This window comes from Eptatretus burgeri, chromosome 12, assembly GCF_056783735.1.
Source record: "Eptatretus burgeri isolate ZD-2024b chromosome 12, Ebu_testis_v1, whole genome shotgun sequence".
Lineage (NCBI taxonomy): Eukaryota > Metazoa > Chordata > Myxini > Myxiniformes > Myxinidae > Eptatretus > Eptatretus burgeri.
Window position 1 is genome coordinate 91,577,017 of NC_140972.1, and position 10,643 is coordinate 91,587,659.

General features: G+C 44.6%; 1 protein-coding gene across 4 annotated transcripts in view; it reads right to left on the minus strand.

The window, feature by feature from the left end:
* The window catches only part of LOC147016127 (VPS10 domain-containing receptor SorCS3-like), a 999,683-nt gene that overhangs the window by 360,089 nt on the left and 628,951 nt on the right, over positions 1-10,643 (minus strand). The gene's annotated exons all lie outside the window — the stretch shown is intronic.

The window sequence follows — 10,643 nt, forward strand, 5'->3', positions numbered from 1 at the left end:
CACAAACACACGGGTCTGTCTATCACGCATGTAAGACATCGGCCATTATAAAGCTTGCAGTGTTAGTGTGAAAAATTTCTGATATCCCAAAGACTCAATAGCTCAGTGGGCTGTCACTGTGTAAGTGATGAGTTCCTTTGGTTGGAGTCCTGGGTTAAGTCATTTTTTTCACCCTAACCTCATGCAGGAATATATTCCTGTTTGATATATATATATATATATATATATATATATATATATATATATATATATATATATATATATATATGGATATATATATATATATATATATGTATATATATATATATATATATATATATATATATATATATATATATATATATGTGTATATATTTATGTGTGTATATGTATATATATATGTGTATATGTATGTATGTATATATATATATATATATATATATATATATATATATATATATATATATATATATATATATATATATATATATATCATGATGGTCGAGTGGGGTTAAGTAAGCTTGTTGTTTTTTAAAGGTACTAGTACGGGCCTGTAGGTGCGTAAACAATGACTGGATTGGGGCATTATTTCAATTAGATCGGACCAACAATATCATAAATGGCCAAAACTTGGGAAACACCTGGGAAACATTTTCAGGTCTCCAGCGTCAATTGTGACGTCATATCAAATGAAGAATTGTGACGCCGCTTCTCTCTCGCCCCCCCCCGCTCCCCCCTCGTCTCGCCCCTCCTCTCTCGCCCCTCCTCTCTCGCCCCTCTCTCGCCCCCTCCTCTCTCCCCTCTCTTGAATTGTGACGCCCCCTCTCTCTCACTCCTCTCTCGCCCCCTCTCTTCCCCCTCTCTCACCCCTCCTCTATTCCTCCTCTCTCTCCCCCCTCTTTCTCCCCCCTAGTCTCGCCCTTCCTCTCTCCCCCTCCTCTCTCGCCTCTCTCTCGCCCCCACTCTCATCCCCCTCTCTCCCGTCCCCCTCTCTCGAAGATATTGGTCGACAGATAAATGGCCGTAACTTGGAAACTGCTCGTCCGATTAATATCAAACGTCGAAAAGGCACATACGCGGGTCCCCAGCAATATTCCTGGAAGTTTCAATCAGATCGGACCGTCAATCGTGCAAAACAAAATAATAAATAAATTAATAAACATGAAGTGTGATGTCATTCGTGACGTGATAGCACCGTGTCTTGTCATTGGTCGACAGATAAATGGCCGTAACTTGGGAACCGCTTGTTCGATTAATATCAAACCTTGAAAAGGCACATCAGCGGGTCCCCAGCAATATTCCTGGCAAGTTTCAATCAGATCGGACCGTCAATCGTGCAAATAAAATATAAAAAAAACTAAATAAATAAATAAATAAATAAATATTAATTGTGACGTCATTCGTGTCATCATAGCACCGTGTCTTGTCATTGGTCGACAGATAAATGGCCGTAACTTGGGAACCGCTCGTCCGATTGATATCAAACCTCGAAAAGGCACATCCGCTGGTCCCCGGCAATATTCCTGGCAAGTTTCAATCCGATTGGACCGGTGATCGTCCGGTTATTAATAAATTGGGAAAAAATTGGCATGATAAGGTGAAAAGGTGGAACGACACCTTCAGCTGGCATATATACACCATTTCAACACTGAAAAAGCAGTAAAATGGCCGTAACTTGGGAACCGCTTGTCCGATTGATATCAAACCTCGAAAAGGCACATCTGCGGAGCCCCGGCAATATTCCTGGCAGGTTTCAATCAGATCGGACCGGCGGTCGTCAAGAAACGGCAGTCGCAGACAGACAGACAGATGGACAGACAGACACACACAGAGATTGCTGGAATTATAGATAGATTCCTTTGTTACACATACTTGTTTGTCCAATTGGTCTACAATGACCTTAAAACTCGAAAAATAGAAATCTTTGCAATGTTGACACAACCATTTCAGAATATATGTTTTCTCATCTTAATGTTTTTGAAAGTTCATACCACCCAGGCGCTACTTTAATGGTTCAAAGCGATGGAAATGACACGTAACATATATGATTTTTATGGGTGCAGGGAGGGGGTGGTTCATAACTTTCCTTTGCAACCGGCTTCAAATGAAACGAGTTATTTTTGGAACCCCCGAGTTCATGCTTTATTGAATTTCAGGTGTTGTTGAATGATGGGTTCCGCATTTTCAACAGATAAACAGTCATGCTGCAAGATTACGCACATTAATGCAGATGATGGCAAAATCAATTTTTTAGCATGGTAATGTTTGTGAGAATCACAATGGTTTGTTGCAGATGAGCATGGTCTTTGTTTCGTAGCAACAGATGTCCCACTTTAAACCATTTGCACCACTCAAACACATTTCATGCTTGACAATTTAATTCACTCAAAGCTCTGTTGGCCAACACTCTCACACAGCAGGATATAGAATGCTGTCATTTTAGAATGCCGAGAATGCTTTGCGCAACTGTGACATCAAAAAATGTTGCCTGAAACACTCGACAAACTTTTTGCCATCTGCTAATCTTTCACATTTGCTTATAAGATGAAATGTACGTTTACGTTGATTGCTCATCTTACGTGCAAGTGTGAGCACACCATGAACCTCGAACCTTGAGAGTAGGCTATCCGATAGAAGATGCCTTTCTGCCACCAAGTGGCATACTGAGACAGGTCAGGTCAGGTATGGGAGCATGTGCTGGAGCAGAGCGTCGCTGCGTCCACTTTCCGGTACTCCAGGGGCCTCTGTCTGGCCACCTCCCCCCCCCCAGGCACATGCCTGGCCCATCCTCATCTCCTTGAGACGCTGATGAACCTGCTGCAACCATGAGGCAAGTGGTCGGCCCATTGGCCTCCTCCACTCACGAGACTCCCTCACTGAGAGAATCTGGTGAGCAGGATCAGTGTCAGGAAAACGAGCCATAAGTCCATACAGCCACAGCTGATGCTCAGGAACTATGCAGGTAACAAATCTCATTTAAATCTCTCTCAGCAACCACCCGTTGGACACAAAGTCCGAACAGTGATAGCTAAGGATTCTCCAAAGAGATGTGGTACCAAAGGAAGTAAGTTTCCATCTCAGATCCCTGGTCAGAGTCCAAGTCTCACATCCGTAGAGGAAGACTGGAAGCACCAAGGACCTAAAGACTCTGACTTTCATCCTCCTGCACAGGTACCGGTAGCGCCACACCCCATGATCCAGTGAATCCATGACTCCGCAGGCCTGACCCAGACGTCTATTGACCTCTGACTCACAGGCAGCAGAGACATGAATATCACTGCCAAGGGAAGTGAATCTCTCCATGACATCAACGGCCTCACCAAAAACAGGTTCAGACAGGATAGCAGCATCCAAGATATCATTGAAAGCCTGGATCTTACTTTTGACCCAGGAAAGCCATAATCTCAGTGGCTCTGACTCCTCAATCTGCACCTCAAGACAGGGCCCCCAAAAGGATATCCAGAGTCTCCACAAAGATGACTGCATCATCTGTGAAATCAAGGTCAGAGATCTTGACATTCCCAAATGATGCACCGCAGCTTGATCTCTCCGACATCCTCCCCATAATCCATTCCATTCAAGTGCTGAAAAGTGTGGGGGGCAGTACACACCCCTGATGAACTCCAGTAACAACTGGAAATAAGTTGGAGATGGTATCACCACATCTCAATGAGATAGTTGGGATGCTTATCTTATCTTTGGCGAGTTGCCAAGCAATTACGTCTTGCAATATATTGTGTTCTTCTGAAGGACCTCTGAATGTATGACATGTGAAATTGGCAACAGCACTTGCTGTCAATTCTTATCTGGCAACACCATGAATAGCAGCATAATGTTTTGCTCAGTCTATTGCCACTCTCTTCTTGGTAGAGGCATCAAACCTTGAACACCACATGTAGGCATATAACCCCACTTTGCATTTCATTTTCCAAGATTCTATTTCCTGAGCTTCATGGGACCAGCTGCCTTCATCAACAGAAACACTTATTCAGGTCTTGCCTCACTTTGTCTCTCCATCTTCATTTGGTTCGATGTGCCTGCTGGTATTGTGGCCACCATCCAGATAAGAGCTTCTTCGAAATGTGGTTGTCTTCCATCCGAGCAAGATGACCAAGTCAGTGAAATCTTCGAGTAATTCCTTCATCCTGAACAGTCTCCCCACTTGTACATGACAAATATGCTTGTACACCGTTAAGCCTTAGTGATACCTCATATGCTTTGGAGATAACTGCTGTGGAAAGCCTCAATAATCCTTGAGATATCATGTCTTGCATAGTGCTCCAAACATTCTCGAGGCACAGGCAATCCTGTCTTTTACATATTTTTTGATACCTCCATGCGATTCAATAAATTCCCCCAAGGTATCTGAAGTTAGTATTGCATACTCGGACTGTGATGGATTAAGCTCTGCCCTGATGGCTTGCCCTCTGATGTATATTAGCTGAGCATCTTTCTCATACTCACATTTGGCCTCCAGACTGGCACCTTTGTTTTTGGCATGCTCATAATCAACCCCCTGTCTGATGTCACTACATCAGGTATAGTATGGACTGCTCTCTCGATTACTTTCCATGGTGGTACCCACTGCAATTGAATCATCACCAAACAAAAATTCAGTCACTGTCAGTGTTGCAGGTCTTCTCGGCATTTGATAAGGCACCACCTGGAAGGCTGTTCAGGGACATGAGGACTTGTGGCATGGCTAATAGAGTAGATAACTGGATTGCAAGCTGGCATAGTGATAGGAAGCAAAGAGTGGCTGTGAATAAGAGGATGACAGCGAGGCTGAGAGGTTTTAAGAAGTGAGGTACCTCAAGGATCAGCACGAGGAGCTTCATAGTTTACATCAATGATTTTGACAGTTTGGCTTAGAATAGTCTTTTGCAATTTTGAGATGACACAAAGCTTGGTGGCAAGGTAGATAGCAGAGAAGGGAAGGGGGATGGTGTGATCAGATTCAGAAAAGTCTAGATACTTTCATAAATTGGGCAAAATATTGGCAGATATGGTTTAACATAAAGAAATGTAAGGTGCTGCAGATGGGGAGGGTAATGGGAATAGGGACTGCATAATGCAAGGGGCAGCCTTGTAATATGTGATGCAGGAGAAAGATCTGGAGGTAGAAGTAGATAAAGCAGATAGGCAGACAGCACCATTCCAGAAAGCGATAAATAAAGCCAAGAAGGTTTTAGGTTGTATTCGTATGGAGAGGAGTTATAAACCATAAGAGGTAGAGTTAACACTGGTACAGGAATTTGGTGAAGCCTCACATTGGACGGATACAGTGTGCATTTTTGATTGCCACATCTTTGGAAGGACATATCTCACATGTAAAGAGTTCAGAATAGAGCTACCATAATAATTCCAGGGCTAAATAGACTAAACTCTCTTGGAATTGTCAGGTCAGGCCAGATTAGATCGATGACTTTCCAATGGTACCATGAAAAACTGTACTAACCTGTTTCATGGTCGGGTTGTCGGTGACTAAACCGTCTCACCCACCACATTTCCTGGTGAGGAGTGTGCATGGATATGGACACCCAGCAGGATTAAAAAAACAAAACCTGTCAAAGGGCGGAGGCGCTCCTTGTGAGCCAACAGCCATCCATATCTAGTGGCCAACTGTGTTTGCGGACGTCCTCCTGCAGTTGGGTTACTTTTTTTTAGGAGGTTGGTGGCAGGATTTGTACTCTGACCACTGTAAAACCCTTCATTCCGCAAAACCCAAAAATGCAAAGAAAACTGAAAACCCACTCCGTGGGAGTACCACCTGTGCTGGACTTTGCAAAAAGTCGTGGGCTGAGGATGGCTGATTCATGGTTTCAGCACCGACAGGCTCATCGCTGGACTTGGTATTCCAATGCTGGTGGTGTGGCAAAGGAGATTGACCATGTGCTTGTTGATAGTCGCTGGAGGATGATCCCGAACTGCAGGGTCTACTGGAGTGCTCAGTTCCTCAGTACCGACTACAGACTTGTTGGAGCAACTCTGAATTTCACCATCCCAGCCTAGGCTGTATGTTGGCAAGCTCAAGGATGAGTGGGTAGCTGAGGAGTTTGCAAGCAGGGTGAGTGGGGATTTGGGGGGTCTGGGTGCTTTGGGAAATCCTGAAGAGTTGTGGAGTGCCTTCAAGATCACCATCCTTGATGTTTCCGGTGGATGTCTTTGAAATCACCGAAGGGCGAAGAAGAATTTTGTCTCTTAAGGGACACTGGATACCATTGAATAGTCGCAGGGCCAGGCTGAATCGCAGAGCTGAGCTGTTCATGGAGTTGAGGCATAAAACTGAACTTGTGCTGAGGGAGGAAAAGGACGCCTATATGCAAGGAATCTGTGAGGGGGTAAAGCATCACCTGTGGTCAAGTGGTTCTCGTCCTGTTTCCAGAGGAATTTGCGCATTGCGTTCATCCAAGCCCATCACTTGGTGTACTGCAGTTAGAGCGGAGGAGTCGTGGACTCTTGACAGATGAGTCCGAAGTGAGGGCCCGCTGGGCGGGATACTTAGAGTGGCTGTACCAGGCTGACCTACCAGCTGTTGAGTTGGATGTGAGGGGTATTACTATCCCTATTGCTAACCCTCCAATCAACTGTGGTCCACCTTCGTTTGTGGAAACGCAGGCTGCAGTGAACCGGTTGAAATGGGGTGAAGCTCCTGGGATCTGTGGCATCCATGCTGAACTTCTCAAGGCTGGTGGAACTGCTGTACTCATGTTGTTGCATGCAGTTCTGTGCCCGGCCTGGAACACAGGCATCATCCCAACTGACTGGAAGAGGGGCCTTGTTGTCCCTCTCTGGAAAGGGAAGGGTGATCCCCAGGACTGCAACAACTACCAAGGGGAGACACTGCTCTCAGTTCCCAGCCTGGTCTTTGCTCGGATAATTCTTGACAGGGTTCGCCACCATCTGCTTGAGCACAAGCGTTCAGAGCAGTTTGGCTTTATATCAAAGAGGTCAACGATTGACCCTTTCCTTGTTCTTTGGGTTTTCACCAAATGCAGCCAAGAGTTTTGGCAGGGGCTACTTGCAGCCTATGTTGATCTCTGCAAAGCATTGTATTCAGTAAATAGGGATGCTCGCTGGAGGATCCGTGGTCTTCGTGGTGTGGTCACCAAAACTGATCAATCTGATGTCTGAACAATACTCTGGAACTGAGAGTGCTGTGAGATGTGGTGATACCATCTCTGACTTTTTTCCAGTTGTTACTGGAGTTTGTCAGGAGTGTGCACTTGCCCCCACACTTTTCAGCCCCCACACTTGTATTGACTGGATTCTGGGGTGGATGTTGGAGAAATCAAGCTGCGGTGCGTTGTTTGGGAATTTGAAGATCTCTGACCTTGATTTCTCAGACGATGCAGTCATCTTTGTGGAGATTCTGGATATCCTTTTGGGGGCCCTCGTGGTGGTGAATGAAGAGTTGGAGCCACTGGGATTACAGGTTTCCTGGATCAAAACTAAGATCCAGTCTTTCAATGATATCCTGGATGCTGCTCTCTTGTCTATACCCATTTTTGGTGAGGATTGTGAGGTCATGGATAGATTCTCTTACCTTGGCAGTCATATTCATGTCTCCGCTGGCTGTGAGCCAGAGGTGAACAGACGTCTGGGTCAGGCCTTGGGGAGTCATGGATTCACTGGATCATGGGGTGTGATAATGTCGGTACATGTGCAGGAGGAAGGAGGATGAAGGTCTGAGTCTTTAGGTCCTTGGTGCTTCCAGTCTTACTCGATTATGTGAGACTTGGACTCGGACCAGGCATCTGAGACAGCGTCTTAATTCCTTTGGTACCAGGCTCGTTTTCCTGACGCTGATCCTGCTCACCAGATTCTCTCAGCGAAGGAGCCTCATGAGTGGAGGAGGCCAATGGGCCAACCATGTGCCGCGTGATTGCAGCAGGTTGATCGGCATCTCAAGGAGATTGGGATGGGCCCGGTATCTGCCTGGGAGATGGCCAGATGGAGGCCCCTGGAGTACCGGCGGAAAGTGGACACAGTGATGCGTTGTTCCGGCACATGCTGTCACACCTGACCTGACCTCTCTTGGCAAATGTCCTTCAATCTAGACAAATCTCTCTCGCTCATTCTCTCCCTCTCTCTCTCTCTCATTCCGAAAGAACTATCTTGCAAACCAACCCAAATACTTTCTCAACAATCCTCTTGAGGAAGTTCAGTCACTTACACTCCTGAGTCTCACTATCAGCCATGATATTTCTTGCGTAAACTAAAAAATCTGATGCTGGAGAAGCCAATTCCTTCAAGGTTATTGTCATGTCACACGCTGAAGCTGAATTTCTGGAGCTATCACTTTCCCATCACAGACAGGTTGGTGGTCTCTCTGTGTTCTACCACCTCCTTTCTGGTCTTGCACCCTCTGCTCTTTTCGTGCTTTCCCCCTCTCCTCATGGTATCTGCAGGGTACATGGGTAGTCCACCATCAACCACCTTCAGGTGAAGCTCCAAAAATCCAGAATCACTGCTACCCTCCACTCATTTGGTTTCTCTCTATTCCCCACCTGTGGAACCAACTTCCTCATTCTCTTCAATCTTATTTTTCCCTCCAAGTTTTCAAGACAGTTGTTCACCACCATCTCAGAACATCCCCCATTCAAAAACCAAGATATTTTCTACCCCCATTAAAACCCTCCCCACTTCCCACCCTCAAGCCCACCTCCTTCCATATTTCCAGTTTTTCCTTCCAGACAGTTTCCTTCTGTATCTATCTTGTCCACCCCATCCATCCCCCACTACCCATCATTCTCCCCACCCCCATTATTTGTCCAAGAGTCTCTCTGTTTTGTCCTTCAACCATGCTGTTGGTGTTCTGTCTCTGCCTGTCTCTGTCTGTCTCTCTCTCTCCTTTTGTTCTGTTGCATCCTGATCAGTAAAAGTTTATGAGCCCTTCTACAAACCTTGACCTCATCTACAAAAAAGGTATGAACAGCGACTGAAAAAGACAATAATTAATTCTTGCATTAGAAAGGAGGCCACTACAGGGGTATTTTACACAGGGAGTTGCAAATGGATGGAATGGTATTTTGGAGAAAGCGGTCACAGCAGGAACAGGAACAGGAACAGGAACAGTTGGCAACTTTAAAATGGATTTGGATGAGTACTTAGAAGCAATAAGCATAGAGGTCTACAGCTGGGATCGTGGAAGGAATGTTAAGCAGCTTAAGATTATCCAGGTGTGATCGAGTTGTGAGATCTGGATAAGCTGGAGACGTCTGATTGTTTTGCATGTTTATCGCGTCAAGTGGGAATGAATCACACGTCTACATTGTGCAGTGAGAAAGAAAGGACTGCGTTGACGTCAATCGGTTGTTGGAAATGTGGAGATGACACTGACTTGATGAGCTGAGTAACCTCTCCTGCAGTATCTGGGTAACCTCTTGTATGGATTATGGATTCCCACGTTGTGTGCATGTGTGATGTGACATTAGCATGGTGGCCAAAGGGTATTTTCTTACATTTGAATTGTATTATACTGGAACTGTATTTCAAAAGGGAACGCATCACAGCCTCAGGTATAGAAATCCTGTTTGCTGCATGCTGTTGATCAAAGTCTACACATCCTTGTGCTTCATGCAGTTTATTACAATGCTCTAATTCATATCCTACATGTTAAAAAGAAACACATTTCACTCTTGACATCCCTTAAAAAGAGGTATATTTTAAAAAAGAGAAAATATTTTGAGAAATGCGCTTAAGGCAATACAATACAAGCTCATGACAGCCGAAAAGGATCGTCTTAAATCATTTGATACTGCTGCTGTCACCTGGTTCCTACTCTTCCTAACATCTCTGTGCAAACTGCATGCCAGGACTGTGAACTCGAATCAAACAGATATCAATGGGAGTAGAAAAAAAAAAATGGGAGGAAAAAAAATCCCCTGAAATTAAAATGCAATCATGAGGAAGACAGCCAGCAAGAGAGCATTGTTTATCAAAAGCTGCAAGGCATTGAAATGCTGTAATTAGTCCATCAGTTACAACACAGAGAAGAGCCACTTTGGGCTTAGATGTGCAGGTGCCCACATATTTGTCTGTGCCAGAGATTAATGGGGAGAGGAAAAATAATTCACCGGTTGCATGGTCGCTGCTGAAATGTGAAAATATACAGCCCCAGGTCAGCTTTACTCAGGAAGGCAATCCAGATGAGATGCTACTCAAGCAATGTTGGCGTGAGTGATGGACATTCACCGTCTATTGGAGACGTTGAGCCAGTTGTCCCATCTTGTGGGTGTCAACAATGGGTTTCCAATTCCTTCTTTCAGAACTGTCATCCTGAATATTTGAGAATGTATGGTAAATGCCACTTTTGCATCCTCAGATTATTCCAATACAAACATGCATATACTGCATCACAACATGAAGTACAGTATACATACAGTAAAACCTGTAGAGGAGGAAAATGGACCAGTTAGAATATTTTAATATTGAAACATGATTTGTACACAGTGATGATCTCACAGGACATATGAACATCAGTGGATGGTTGGACAAGGACAACTTTTATTCACAAAAGAAAACAAACAAAATACATAAAACTGCAATGTGGAAACAATCACTGTTACAGCGCACAGACTGGGTAAAAGAGAAAAAGCAATGAATGCGGATTAATTTAAAAAAAAAAGAGACAGGCATGCAGGCACGTGGAGATCAATATT